The 13404-nt window shown below is 37.0% G+C and overlaps 1 long non-coding RNA gene and 1 pseudogene across 3 annotated transcripts in view; one reads left to right on the top strand and one right to left on the bottom strand.

The window, feature by feature from the left end:
• Positions 1-13404, bottom strand: part of LOC147580231 (uncharacterized) — a 68772-nt gene that overhangs the window by 36026 nt on the left and 19342 nt on the right. For all 3 annotated transcript variants that reach the window (XR_015252660.1, XR_015252662.1, XR_015252661.1), the window contains exon 3: positions 8845-8927. This is a non-coding gene — a long non-coding RNA (uncharacterized LOC147580231). The remainder of the gene's footprint in view (positions 1-8844; positions 8928-13404) is intronic.
• LOC112855575 (epithelial cell adhesion molecule pseudogene) lies at positions 2123-3618 on the top strand (annotated as a pseudogene).

Here is a 13404-nt window from a genome sequence, read left to right as displayed (position 1 = left end):
GATTGATGGTGTTGTATAGTTCAATCCTACCCTTATTGATTTTCTGCCTGTTGGATGTATCAATTACTGAAAAAAGGATGTTGAAGTTGTTCATAGAATTTTGAATGTCTATATTTGCTTGCAATCATAACAATTTTGTCTTATGTATTTTGATGCTCTTTTGTAAGAAGCAAACATTTTAAGTATTATTATGTCATCTTAGAAAAATTGAATGATTTATCATTATGTAATGCCCTCTTTATTCCTGGTAATTTTCCTTGTTCTTAAGTCTGGATTGTCTGAAATTAACCTAACGATTCCATCTTTCTTTTGATTAGTGTTGTCATGATAGGTCCTTTCACATTCTTTATTTTTAACCTATCTGTACCTCTTTCATTGAAGTGAGTTTCTTATAGACAACATATAGTTGGGCCTTGTGTTTTTATCTACCACAAAAGTCTCTGTCATTTAATTGATGTATTTAGAACATTCACATTTAAAATGACTATTGATACAATTGAATTAATATATGCCATGTTTTGGGGCACCTGGGTGGCTCAGTCGGTTAAACCTCTGACTTCGGCTCAGGTCATGATCTCACAGTTCATGAGTTCAAGCCCCACGTCGGGCTCTGTGCTGACAGCTCAGAGCCTGGAGTCCACTTCAGAGTCTGTGTCCCCCTCTGTCTCTGCCCCTCCCTTGCTAGTACTCTGTCTCTTTCTTTCTCTCAAAAATAAAGACATGCAAAAAATTAAAAAATATATATGCCATATTTTTAACTGTTTTCTATACATCCCAATTGTGCTTTGCTCCTTTTTTAAAATCTCTTTTTCTCATTTCTCTATTTTTAATTGAATATTTCACATGATTCCATTTTCTCTCCTCTGTTAGCAAATAAATTACACTTCTTTTTTCGCCTTTTTTAGTGGTTACCCTACAGTGTATAATATACATATACTTACAGCTCATCTGAGTTTACTTTTCAAATAATATGCCACTTCACAGGTTGTGAAGGTACCATATAAAAGTATTCCCAAGTCCTCCCTTCCATCCCTTGTAACATTGCTGTCATTCATTTTACTTACCCATATGCCATGATCATCTAACGTTGCTACAATTATTATTTTGAACAATTGTTAACACAATTAAGAATAAGACATTTTTTTCAATTACTGTTTTTTCATTTCCAATGCACTGTTTCTTCATGTAGATCTGAGTTTCTGACCTGTATCATTTTCTTTTCCTCTGAAGGACTTCTTTAACAGTTTTTACAGGGCAGGTATACTATTGACAAATTCCCTTAGCTTTTAGTTTTCTGAGGAAGTACTTGTTTCTCTTTCACTTTTGAAGGTAAATTTGTTGAACACAGCATTTCAAGTTGGTGGTTTTTATTCATTCAACATGGTAAATATTTTATTCTAATCTCTTTCTGCGTGTATGGATTCTGGCTCATACCACTGTGATTTTTATTACTGTTTATTTAATGGTATTTTCTTTCTTCTGACTTCTTTCAAAATTTTCTCATCTTTGATTTTAGGCCTTGTGAATATGATCTATCGTGTGTGTGTGTGTGCGTGCGTGTGTGTGTGTGTGTGTCTTGCTTAGTGTTCTCTAAGTTTCCTGGATCTGTAGTTGTTTTTTGTTATTAATTTCAAAAACCTCAACCATTCCTTCAAGTATTTCTTCTGCTCTTTTCTCTCTTCTCCTTTTAGTATTCCAATTATGTATATGTTATATGACTTATAATTTTCCCATAGCTCTTGAATATTTTGTTCTTTTATTACTTTTTTCTTTGCATTTCAGTTTGGAAAATTTTACTGATTTATCTTCAAGCTCACTGATTCTTTCCTTGGCTATGTCCAGTCAGGTGAAGCCATAAAGGGTATTCTTCATTTCTGTCACAGTGTTTTTGGTTTTTAATATTCCTTTTTGATTTTTACTTATTTTCCCTTTACTTACATTACTCATCTTTTTTTTTTTTTTTCATGCTCTCCTTCTCCTACTGGACCACTTCACATATTAATCACTGAATCATAGTTGTTTTAAATTCCCTATCTGATATTTCTAAAATTTGTGCTACATTGGAGCCTGGCTCTGATGCTTGCTTTGTTTCTTTAGACTGTTCTTTTTCTTGCCTTTTAGAATGCCTTGCACACACGCACATCCCTGGGTCCTCACATTCGGACTCCTACTCACAGTGGCCACCATGACAGTGGCCACAGCTCAGAAAGAATGTGTCTGTGAAAACTACAAACTGCCCAGACTGGTCTTTGAACACACATGGTCAGTGTGAGTGTGCTTCAACTGATACACAAAATTCCGTTATTCGCTCAAAACTGGCAACGAAATGTTTGGTGATGAAGGCAGAAATGACTGACTCAAAGTCTGGGAGAAGAGCAAGGCCTGAGAGGGCTTTCCAGAATAACAATGGGCTCTATGATCCTGACAGTGATGAGAAGGAGCTCTTTAAAGCTAAGCAGTACAATGGCACCACCATGTGCTGGAATGTGAACACTGTTGAGGTCAGAAGAACTGAGAAGTTCTACTCCGAACGAGTGAGGACCTACTGGATCATCACTGAACTAAAATACAAACAAGAGAAACACCTCAAGATGTTCAAAGTTTGAAGACTATGTATGCTTAAGGAAGCAATCCCAACTCACTATCTACTGGATCCAAAATACATCAAAAATATTCTGTGTGAGAATGATCTTATCACTATTGATCTGATGCAAAATTCATCTCAGAAAACTCAGAATGAGTTTTCTCATTCTCATCTCATAGCTGATATGGCTTATTATTTTGAAAAAAAATGTTACAAATTAATCTTTGTTCCATTCCAATAGAATGGGCCTGAGGGTAAATGGGCAACAATTGGATCTGGATCCTGGTCAAACTGAAATTTACTATATGGATGAAAAACCACCTGAATTTTCAATGCAAGAACTACAAGCTGGTATTATTGCTGTCACTGTGATTGTGATATTAGCAGTTATTGCTGGACTCGTGCTGGTTATTTTCAGAAAGAACAGAATGGCAAAGTATGAGAAGGCTGAGATAAAGGAGACAGGTGAGATGCACAGGGAACTCAATTCATAATGACTATAATTTGAAGAGTAACTACGAGAAGGTAAATTAGCAAGCAGATTACACATGTATGAGCACAGGACAAAGAGATCTTTGAGGACTACTGTTTTGTTAGTTGACATCTTCTATTTGTAACGGTATTTATAACAGTAAAACCTGTACTCAAAATATAAGGAGTTTCAAATCAACGTTACCAATCTTAAAAGTTGACCCCAAGTGTCATATATATGCAGATCTGATAGAAAACCCAGAACGGACAGCATAGTTAAAATTATTTATGTCTAACATTGAGGTGTATTGCCTTAAATTGTTTAAATTGCCTTAAATATGCTTCCATAATACAGTTTGAATGACTCCTCTCATCCGTTTGTGATTGAAAGCTGCCTTTCTATTTACTTTGAGTCTTATACATATAAACTTTTTTTTAATTGTGAAATTAAAACATTTTAAAGCTGAAAAAAAAAGAATGCCTTGCAATTTCTTGTTGAAAGCAGGACATGATACACTGAGTAATGGGAATTGAAATAAACAGGGCTGTTGTGTGAGGTTTTACGTTGATCTAGCAAGCTGGACTGTGCTGAAGGTTTGCTGTAGTTGTAGCTGACAAAGCTTTGATTTTTTCTCGTGTCTTCTAAGTTCCCTTCTTTTTTGGGGGAGAGGTGGTTCTTTAAGTACCATTTCTTAAATCGAGTCTGTGTCTTGCAGCTTTCTCAGTTGTAATCCACTGTTATTATACTGACATCCTGTTGATGTGATGATAAGGTATGGGAAGGGGGAGTGTTCGATAATCTTATATGTCAGGCTTTTACTCCTTTAAGGGTCTTTTAACAGTGTATGTCCCTGGGCTGTGACCTTCATAAATGTTCTTTAGCTTCTTTTTTTTCTCCTTTTAGGTGAGGCAGAAAAGCCAGAGGGGCTAAAGTTGGCTTATTATTTCCTTGCCTGTGGGTCGAGTATTTTATTTTGTTTCAATTAAGGAGGACAGCCCTTTGTCATGAAGTCTACTCTGGGAGTATTTCAAATGGTTGCTTTTCCCAGGAGCATAATTCAAAATTATTCATTTTTCCTTATCCTACCCAAAAGGTTGTGTCCCCCCCCCCAACAGACCTATACCTAGAAACTCTGGTAGAATTCTGGAAGTAAAACTTCTGAAAGTATGGGGACCCTCTAAGCCTGGGACTATGGCACTTTCTCACTCTTGACCTTGTCCACAGGAGCCTTCGGGAATTCATCAAACTTATTTAAATGCTTTTAACTTCTTATGGCTTTAGTGCTTTCTGCTCCATGTCAGCTGATCTTGGCTAAGCTTCTCTGTATTCACCTATCTCTCCAGATTTGGGGGTGGCAGTTGCCCCATAACCTCAGTTCTCTAATGGGTCTTTTTTCAACATTATTTTCTTATTTTAAGAATGAGAGTGATGATTTCCTAGATCTTTCCTGGTCAGAACTGAAACCCAAAGTCTGTTACATATCTTTTAATCTTTAAATTTTCTCTCACAGTTTTTCTTCCCTCATAATTTTATTTGTGGAAGATTTGTTGTAGATTTCCACCTTTTAAACTTTGCTGATTGTTTCCCTCTGCGGACTTTTCATACATTCTCCTGGCTCTTATATTTTCTGGAAAGCTAAAGGCTTGATCAGACTCAGCCCAGATTTATGGCATGACTATTCTATAGGAGTGTTGGGTAGTTCCATTAGGAAGCACATAATATCTAGTTGTTTCTCTTTTTGTTACATCAAGAACGGGCAGTGGATTTGCAGTTACCAGCCTGCTCTACCATTACAAAGCTCCCTATAAGAAATTCACCTAATAGTTTTAATAGCCACTGATGATCATGGCCTAAATCCATTATTTCATTAGGAGTTCGATGGTGATATTCTAATTCTACCATTGCTTCCCTATTTATTCACTAGAATTCTTTTAGAAGGTCTACCCTAATTAACTATTTGGCACCCTTAAATACTATTGATACAAGAAATGTGATACAAATGCTTGATTGTTTCACTTCATTTACCAGTTTTCAGAATAAAGTGTTGGTTCCATAGCATATTCAAAGGTGACTAATGAGAATTTTTGTGTGCAAGTATCATTAAGAACTAATGGATTTTAATATATTTTATGTGTCTCAATCCATTATCATTATTATTCTTTTTGTTGCCAATATTATCCCATCTTTGGCAAGTGCAAACCCCTGCAAATTGCCTCTGGCGTCCATTAGACATGAACCCAGTTGTCTCTAATAACTCCCCTATCCTTCAATATGCCAAGATATTCTAGACACATTTAGCACATTTCCTGGCCTAGAATTGGTATCAGCCATATCTCCAAAGATCTCCTCACTCTCCAAGCTCTACACTCTTAATACAAACCACAGTTGGAAATATCAGTGATGATGCACTGAAATTTGCTATATTTGATACTGTTCTGCTGGTTGTCTGCCCTTAACTATACACAGGATATTTATCAGGATAATAAATATCATTACTGCAGATATTTCTATAAAACAAAGTTAATGACTCAGTCAATAATTTACTTGCTTTAAGTAATATTCCATCTAACACAATTCCAGTGCACCAAAATAATATTTATCTATCTCTGAAAACTAACTTGGTATTTTCCCTTTCTGCCTGCCACTTATTTGGATACCATTGTTTGTATTTCTGTAATATCAGCTCCCAAGGCTTATTTCAGCCTTCATCCCCCATAACTGCACCCTTCCTCCCCCAATCTATTTAGATCTTATTTCCATTTCAATTCCACCTAAATACCCACATCCATACCATTTATATATATTTTTTAATTTTTTAATGTTTATTCAATTGTAATGTTTATTCAATTTTGAGAAAGAGAGACAGAGCATGAGTAGGGGAGGGGCAGAGAGAGAGGGAGACACAGAATCCAAAGCAGGCTGCAGGCTCTAAGCAGTTAGCACAGAGCCCGATGTGGGGCTCGAACTCACGAACCGTGAGATCATGACCTGAGCTGAAGTCAGCCGCTTAACCAACTGAGCCACCCAGGCGCCCACATCCATGCCATTTATAAAGGTCAATGAATGCATGGAATTTTCAAACTCAGATGACTTCTCTTTAGTAATTTTTTATCCCACTCATATTCTGTTACTGTCCCATGAAGGAAGACGCATGGCCCACTCTAAGTGCATACACAGGAATATTCTGTCCCTCCCCCCATGACCCAACAACTCTATTTAACCTCTTGAGCAGTGCTTTTCAAAATTTATTCTGCATAGGAATCCCCTGTGGTCTTGCTAAGATGCAATTCTGATTCAGTAGGTCTGAGGCAGGGGCCAAGATTCTGCATTTCTAACAAGCTCTAAGTGTGCAGATGCCACTGGTCCTAGACCATGCTTTGAGAAGCAAAGCTCTACTGTGTTGGGGTCACATGCTCCTATCTGGATAAATTCCAAACACACACCTTCCTCTTTAATGTCACGCTCTTTTTATCTCTACTCTTACAGTTGGTGATCTTCCCCCTTACTATGTTTAAAACAAAAGACGGACAACATCAGGTGTAAACGTGGACAACTGACACACTGCTGCCTTTTTGACAATGAGAATCTATTGCATCATGTGGTTGTTTTAAAACGTGCTGCAAATTATTTGGCATTTCCTCTCTTTAAAAAGGTAAGTATAATTCCCCTCTACTTGAACATAGATCAGCTTAGATACTTGCTTCTAAAGAACTTCAGAGGAAGTGATGCCGAGTGACTTCCAAGGCCAGGTCATAAAGGGAAGAGAGATTCTGCTGGCTTCATTTTGGACCATGTGCCATGTGCCAAGTACCCTGAAGCTGCCATGCTAGAGAGATCACACAGAGATGGAGACACCTGGGGAGCTTTAGCTATTCCAGCCCAGTTGTTGAGTCTTCCTATCCCAGGCACCAGATATGTGAATGAGCAAGTCTTTAGATGATTCAAACCTCAGCCACTGACTACAAATGCATGAGAGACTAAGAGCCAGAAAATCCCTGCTGAACTACAAGCACCTCACAGATCCATGAGAAACAATCATAAATGATTGGTAATGTTATAAGTCACTGGTGTGAGGTGGCTTGTTATGCAGCAAGAGATAACTGGACACATATCACCTTTGCCCTCTTCCTTGACTGTCAAAAGCTTCAGAGACAAATTTGACCCTCTGTCTTCAAACTATGTTAGACGTCATGATATCATATTTGCTTCCTCCTCCTAAGTCCTCAGGGTTTTTTTTTTCCCTTCTGTTTATTAACTTCATTATTCCTGTGTCATTTTTTATAAGCTGCCTCAAAATCAAATTCTTTGAGAAAACAGAGGAGGTATAAATAATGATTTTCTGTTTCTCACCTATTTGCCTCTATGTTCTCGTGTCTCAATTTATTTTCTTTCATTCCTTCATGTTGTCTCAGAAAAAAACAAATGTCCTATTTCTTTTCCCTTCTCCAATATCTTTAATCTCTTGCCACCTGTCTTCTTGCCATCTGATTTTAAATGAGTACAAAGCTCTTCTATCTTGAGAAAACCTTTACTCTTTCACTCCTACCAAGTTTATTACTTTTTTCATAGTCAATCTTCTGAAGAATGTTTTACTTCTACTTTATTGAGGCTCAAACTGAGTTTTTGCTTGTATATCAGCATGCAAAATTCGACAACTCCTACAAAGTAAACACGTGAGTAAGGATGGTACTTTAATCTAATGTGAAAAGAAGTCAATAAAGTGCTATTATTGTTACACATTTAAAAAAAAACAAAACAACATTCCTTGGTCAGCACTCAAAATATCTCTTTAATTATTGCACGTATATCCAGTGGACACTTTTTACCTACCTACCCTTTGGCAATTTGTGGAAGCACATTTTTTAAAAAATACTGTTACCTACATCTCCAACATTCATTCAGACAGAAATAATGCTATATATCTTCCACTATTTCATCTAGTAGTTTGTCTTTGCAAAACAAAAGCCTGGTAATGACAGGAAAAGTACCATTTTTCATTAATATTTAATTGTGTTGTATGTATAATAATGCCTTAAGTCCTCCCTCTTTGACACTGTCCTTGTGCACTCTGAACTAACATCTCCTCATTCTTTACTACGACAACATCTGTCCCCAGCAATGATGAGCACTAATTAAAAGTATTGGTTGGAGACAGGGGCTTGTCACTGACAGTAAAAGGATAGGATCTGAGCCAAACTCACTCTAGGACGAGAAACACATATACAACATCGATGGGAGTGGTGAGGATGAATTTCAACAAGAATGTCAAAAGAATATACTGCATCCAATGGGTGTATCCTATGAAGCTCTGATTTTTAGAAGCTAACTGTTTATTCAAAATTCTATTTCTGTAATTACCAATTCTCTTCTTAAAACCATTCAATGGTTACTTACTTCCCTCGAGATAGAACTCAAACTCTCTGGCCTGGCTTATCTGTCTCGTCGGGTCTCGTCTTTGCCTCTTTATCCCTTCCATTCCATTTCTCAACTGACAGACAAGCTTATCTATGTTTCTGCCAAAGTAAGCTATTTGCTCTTCTACAGTTGCGACACATTTCCCTGTATAACCCAACCTGTTCTTTGTCTAGATTTCTATCTCCTATTCTGCTTACCCCAACCTCTGTCTTACTACCACGTGTATGATTATCACCTGCTACCCCTCAATTCTCAACTGGGACATCAACCTTCCAGAAGGCCTATCTGACTGCCAACATTGGGATTTAAGTGGCCTTTCTCAACATTCATATAGCATCCCATAATATCACCATAACCAGTATATCGGACTTACTTTTTCACATGTCTGAAGGAAGGATCATGCTTTTCTTTTCCTTTGGTAGTATATCTTCTGCATCCATGAACCCAACACAACACCTGGGAAATGATGCACTTGGAGTTAGTTCAATATGCTGAATGAGAATTGCATGTTCATTCCTTTCGATGCTTAAAAACAGCACATTATATGCATTTGAAAGTAAGTTTGATTTCCTAAAGTGGTCAAAAGTTATTTGGATTGAGTAGGGAAATAAAGCAAAAGATCAAGTTTAATAAAAGCATTTTTGAAGGGATAACAACAAAACTTACCACCCCCCTCCAAAAATAAAATTTACAAGTTACAACTGCAAAATGAGAGTGATTTTCTTATGCAGTTTGAAATGTCACTGAGAATCAGAGTGTGGGAATAATCTGAAGAGAATGAGAATATTACACCTTAAAGAATCTTTTGAATTGGACAATTTTCCTTTGGCTGTATAAAGAGCATTTATGTACAAAAGTCAGTCGGGTGAGAAAAATCCTGGAATGGAGTTCCAAGCTCTGTCTCCAGTTCAGGCACCAACTGGGCATACGACCTTGGGGAAACTATTCCACCATGCATTTCATTACCCTTGGAAAATGAATCAACCAACTATGTTGCTTATACTAAGCAGTGGTAGGCACTGTGCTGTGGGTATACTGGGCCCCTGGCACTAAATGCCAGGAGCAACCCTAGGCATTAGGGGTCACAACCAAAATGCCCCCGAGGGGCAGTACTGCCCTCAGCAGAGAGCTACTTTTGTCTTATGATCTTTCCAGGTCCTTTGCTGTGCTATCATCCTACAAAAGAAGCAGAGGCTTCTTAACTTCACTAGGTCTTTTACAACCATTACTTTTATTTGTTTCCAAGAGATGTCATAGGAGGTTCAACCATTTGGATTCATTTTATTTTTTTTACCATTTAAAAAATTTTTTTAAGTTCATTTATTTTGAGAAAGAGAGAGTGTGTGCACATGAGCATGCAAATAGGGTAGCAGCAGAAAGAGGCAGAGCAAGAATCCCAAGCAGGCTCTACACTGCCAGTACAGAGCCTGACGTGGGGCTCGAACCCATGAACCGTGAGATCATGATCTGAGCTGAAATCAAGACTTGGATGCTTAAGTCAACCACCCAGGCATCCCAGAACTCCTTTTCTTGAATGTGAACCTTTCTCATTATTTGGCCGGCTTAGGATATCTGAAATTTCATCAATACATTCTTAATCTGGGTTTTAAAAAAATGACAGTATAGCACTCTTGCACATACATTAGATCCATAAAAGACCCAAATTAATGTGAGGCTTAGCTGTTATATGGAAATGAGTAGAGAAGAAAGGACTAATCAATAATGAAATATAGTCTAAATTGGGAAGATCTTGATAAAGTTTTGGGAATTAAAATATTACCCTCTAAGGAGGAGAGATAAAGGCAGTAAGCACAGTGATCAATTAGTGTACCAGATAAAAATACCTTAATCCACTGAATCCACTGCTAACAGATACAGAAAACTTCAATACCTCTGGCCTTTCCTATGATGCGTAATGGAAAATTAATAACAAACATGGAAATAAAGAGAGAGAACGGTACTAAGGGAGAAAGAAAAAAGAAGCACTAGAACAAGAAGTTGACTGGGGAGGAATTCTTCCTAGGTGTTCACACTATCAGTTTGAAACAAAATGTATCAAATTCTACAACATAGAACTAAGGTCTTATAGATTGTTTACTGCTTTTTTTTTCCCTCAAGGTGTTCACTAAATATAATATATATTATATTATAAATGTTCACTACATATTTTTGTTGAGTGAATAATGAGAGCCTAAACATTTCTTGATTGTTGTATTTGAATGCACAACAACATGGGATAACCAATCAGCATTACTGACTCATCAGCACAGGTTAATGAGATACAATGGGTCCAATGCCCTTTTCGATGAAATGGGATTTAGGAGGGGGAAAGTTAGGAATAAGTATGCTCTCAGGGAGATAACAAGTTGAAGTGGGAGCTAGAACAAATAAACTGGTTGAAAGCTCCCAAAGGGTAGGTCTCCCCTAACTTTTCCCACATGACAAGTTTGTCAGCAGCCAGACATGTTAATAAACCATTCCTGGCAGTGTCACTTTGTGGTAACCAAGGAGATTTGAGCTGCTCATCAATGTTATCTCCAGAGTTGCAAATTGACAACAGCGATGCATTTTAACAGAAGTGAAAGCCTGTAAATCAATAGACTAAGCATAAACTTTAAAGTTAGGCAGATGAGGGGTTAAATCCACCGGGAGTAGTATACATCACTCTGTTTCTTTCCCCATTTTAAATCCGTCCATCCTCCCCCCTACTTAAGGAGGAGAGGCATTGCATTGGAAGGAGTTAGTCAGATGGATTAGGTAAAACACGCGAGGATACACTTAGTTTGTCTTTATACTTACTTTTTACCTTGATGAAAAATATATAATATTTACAGTCATCTCAAATAAAAAAAATATAACTCCACTCACATTTTACCTACCTTATGCATATGCAAGTACCATCATGATTTATTTATTATCACATTTTTGACAGCTAGAGTTGTTCTTCCTTTGGGATACTAACTGGTGATGTAGTATGCCATACTATAACCCAGGGAACATGCTATCATTCCACCTTATCTTCAACTGAAGCTACATGACTACTTCAAAATTACAGTTGCATGGCCTTCAGCAAGTTACTTAATCTCCGCAAGCCTCTTTTTAAAAGCAGGATTACAACAACATATAGAGCTTAGTAGGTGTGACGTCCTATTCTGAACATTTTATACTGCATTACTTAATCTTCATAACCTTCCTGGGAGGTAAGCACTATTATCATCATCATTTTATAGATGAGGAAACTTGGGGCCCAGAGAGATTACATATGTTGCCCAAGGTTACATGGCTGTTAAATTGGGTAGTGTAGGTTCAACTGCAGACTGTCTTGCTCTGGGGTCCAAATTCTTAGTCACTATGTTTCAGCTGTTTCTTTTGCTCACCTCCAAAATATTCCTCATTGCAATCTTTACAACCAGATCTTACTGTAAATATGCTTGAAAATTTTACATGGTTCCATCCTGCTGTTGGGAAAACAACCAAATATCTATTAGGAACTAAAAGTCCTGAATGACACCTGCATGCTTCTCTAGTCTCACTTACACTGCTCAGTTTACCTGCTAACACTCGCTTGGATGCTTTCTCAGGCTTTTTTCATATATATATATGAAATATATTGCATATCATGACATGTATCATATACATATGTCATATATGTGGCATATGATATGATCTACTTCATATACATGAAAAAGTTTAAAATTATATATAATAGTATAATTTACTTTATATTATATATTGTATAATTATTTCAATAATAATGGGATCATGCCAAACACGTCATTATGTGGCCTGCTTTTTTTACTCAGAAATGTACCAGGATCATCTTTTCAAGCCAATAAATATAATTTCACAACACCATTTTTGCTATACCACAACTTAATTCACCTCAAGTTAGATAATCATAAAGTTTTAATTACGATAAAAAATCCTTCATTGAGATAATCTTTATGGCTAAAAATTTGTGTAATCCTTAATTTTTCTCTCAGGAAATTTTTTTAAAAATTAAATTACTGAGTCAAAGAGCATAAGCATTTTTAATTTCTTTTTTGATGTTCATTTATTTTTTGAGAGAGAGAGAGAGACAGAGTGCAAGTGGGGTAGGAGCAGAAAGAGAGGAAGACACAGAATCCAAAGCAGGCTCCAGGCTCTGCACAGAGCACAGAATCCAACACGGGGCTCAAACCATGAACCATGAGATCGTGACATAAGCCAAAGTCAGAAGCTGAATCAACTGAGCCACCCAAGTGTCCTTATATGAATTTTTTTAAATTTCTTGTTTTAATTTAATTTACTTTTTTAATGTTTATTTTTATTTTTGAGAGTGAGAAAGAGAGAGACACAGCGTGAGTGGGGGAGGAGCAGAGAACCACAGGGAGACAGAGAATCCAAAGCAGGCTCCAGGCTCCGAGCTATCAGCACAGAGCCAGATGCCAGGCTTGAATCCACAAACCACGAGATCATGATCTGAACTGAAGTCGGATGCTTACTTAACCAAATGACCCACCCAGGTGCCCCAAGAGCATATGAATTTTTGAGGCATTTAATGCATATTGCTAACTGCCCTCCAAAAACATCTAATCAGCGTTCACTCACACTGGCAAATATAACAGCATGTGCCTTCCTAGTACCATTATATTTTATTTTGATCAATTTAATAGGCAAAACAAACACCCAGCCAGGATACTATTCCAATTCTCATTTCTTTAAATATTCATGACACTGAGCAAGTTTTTATTTATGTACTGGATATTTATGCTCTGGATAAAATGCCTATTTATTCATTTTGCCCATTTGTTTTACTTGTTTATAAGACCTCATTTGTTTACTTATCTGATATTTATTCAGCAACTATACCATTTTCTTAACACTGTGCTGTGTGTGAGGATACAATTCAGTTTATGATCAGACTAACTTTTACAATATCCTTGAGGTCAAT

The sequence above is a fragment of the Puma concolor genome, chromosome B3 (genome assembly GCF_028749965.1).
Source record: "Puma concolor isolate L17-30 chromosome B3, mPumCon1.1.hap2, whole genome shotgun sequence".
NCBI lineage: Eukaryota > Metazoa > Chordata > Mammalia > Carnivora > Felidae > Puma > Puma concolor.
This window is presented reverse-complemented; position numbering and strand designations above follow the sequence as displayed.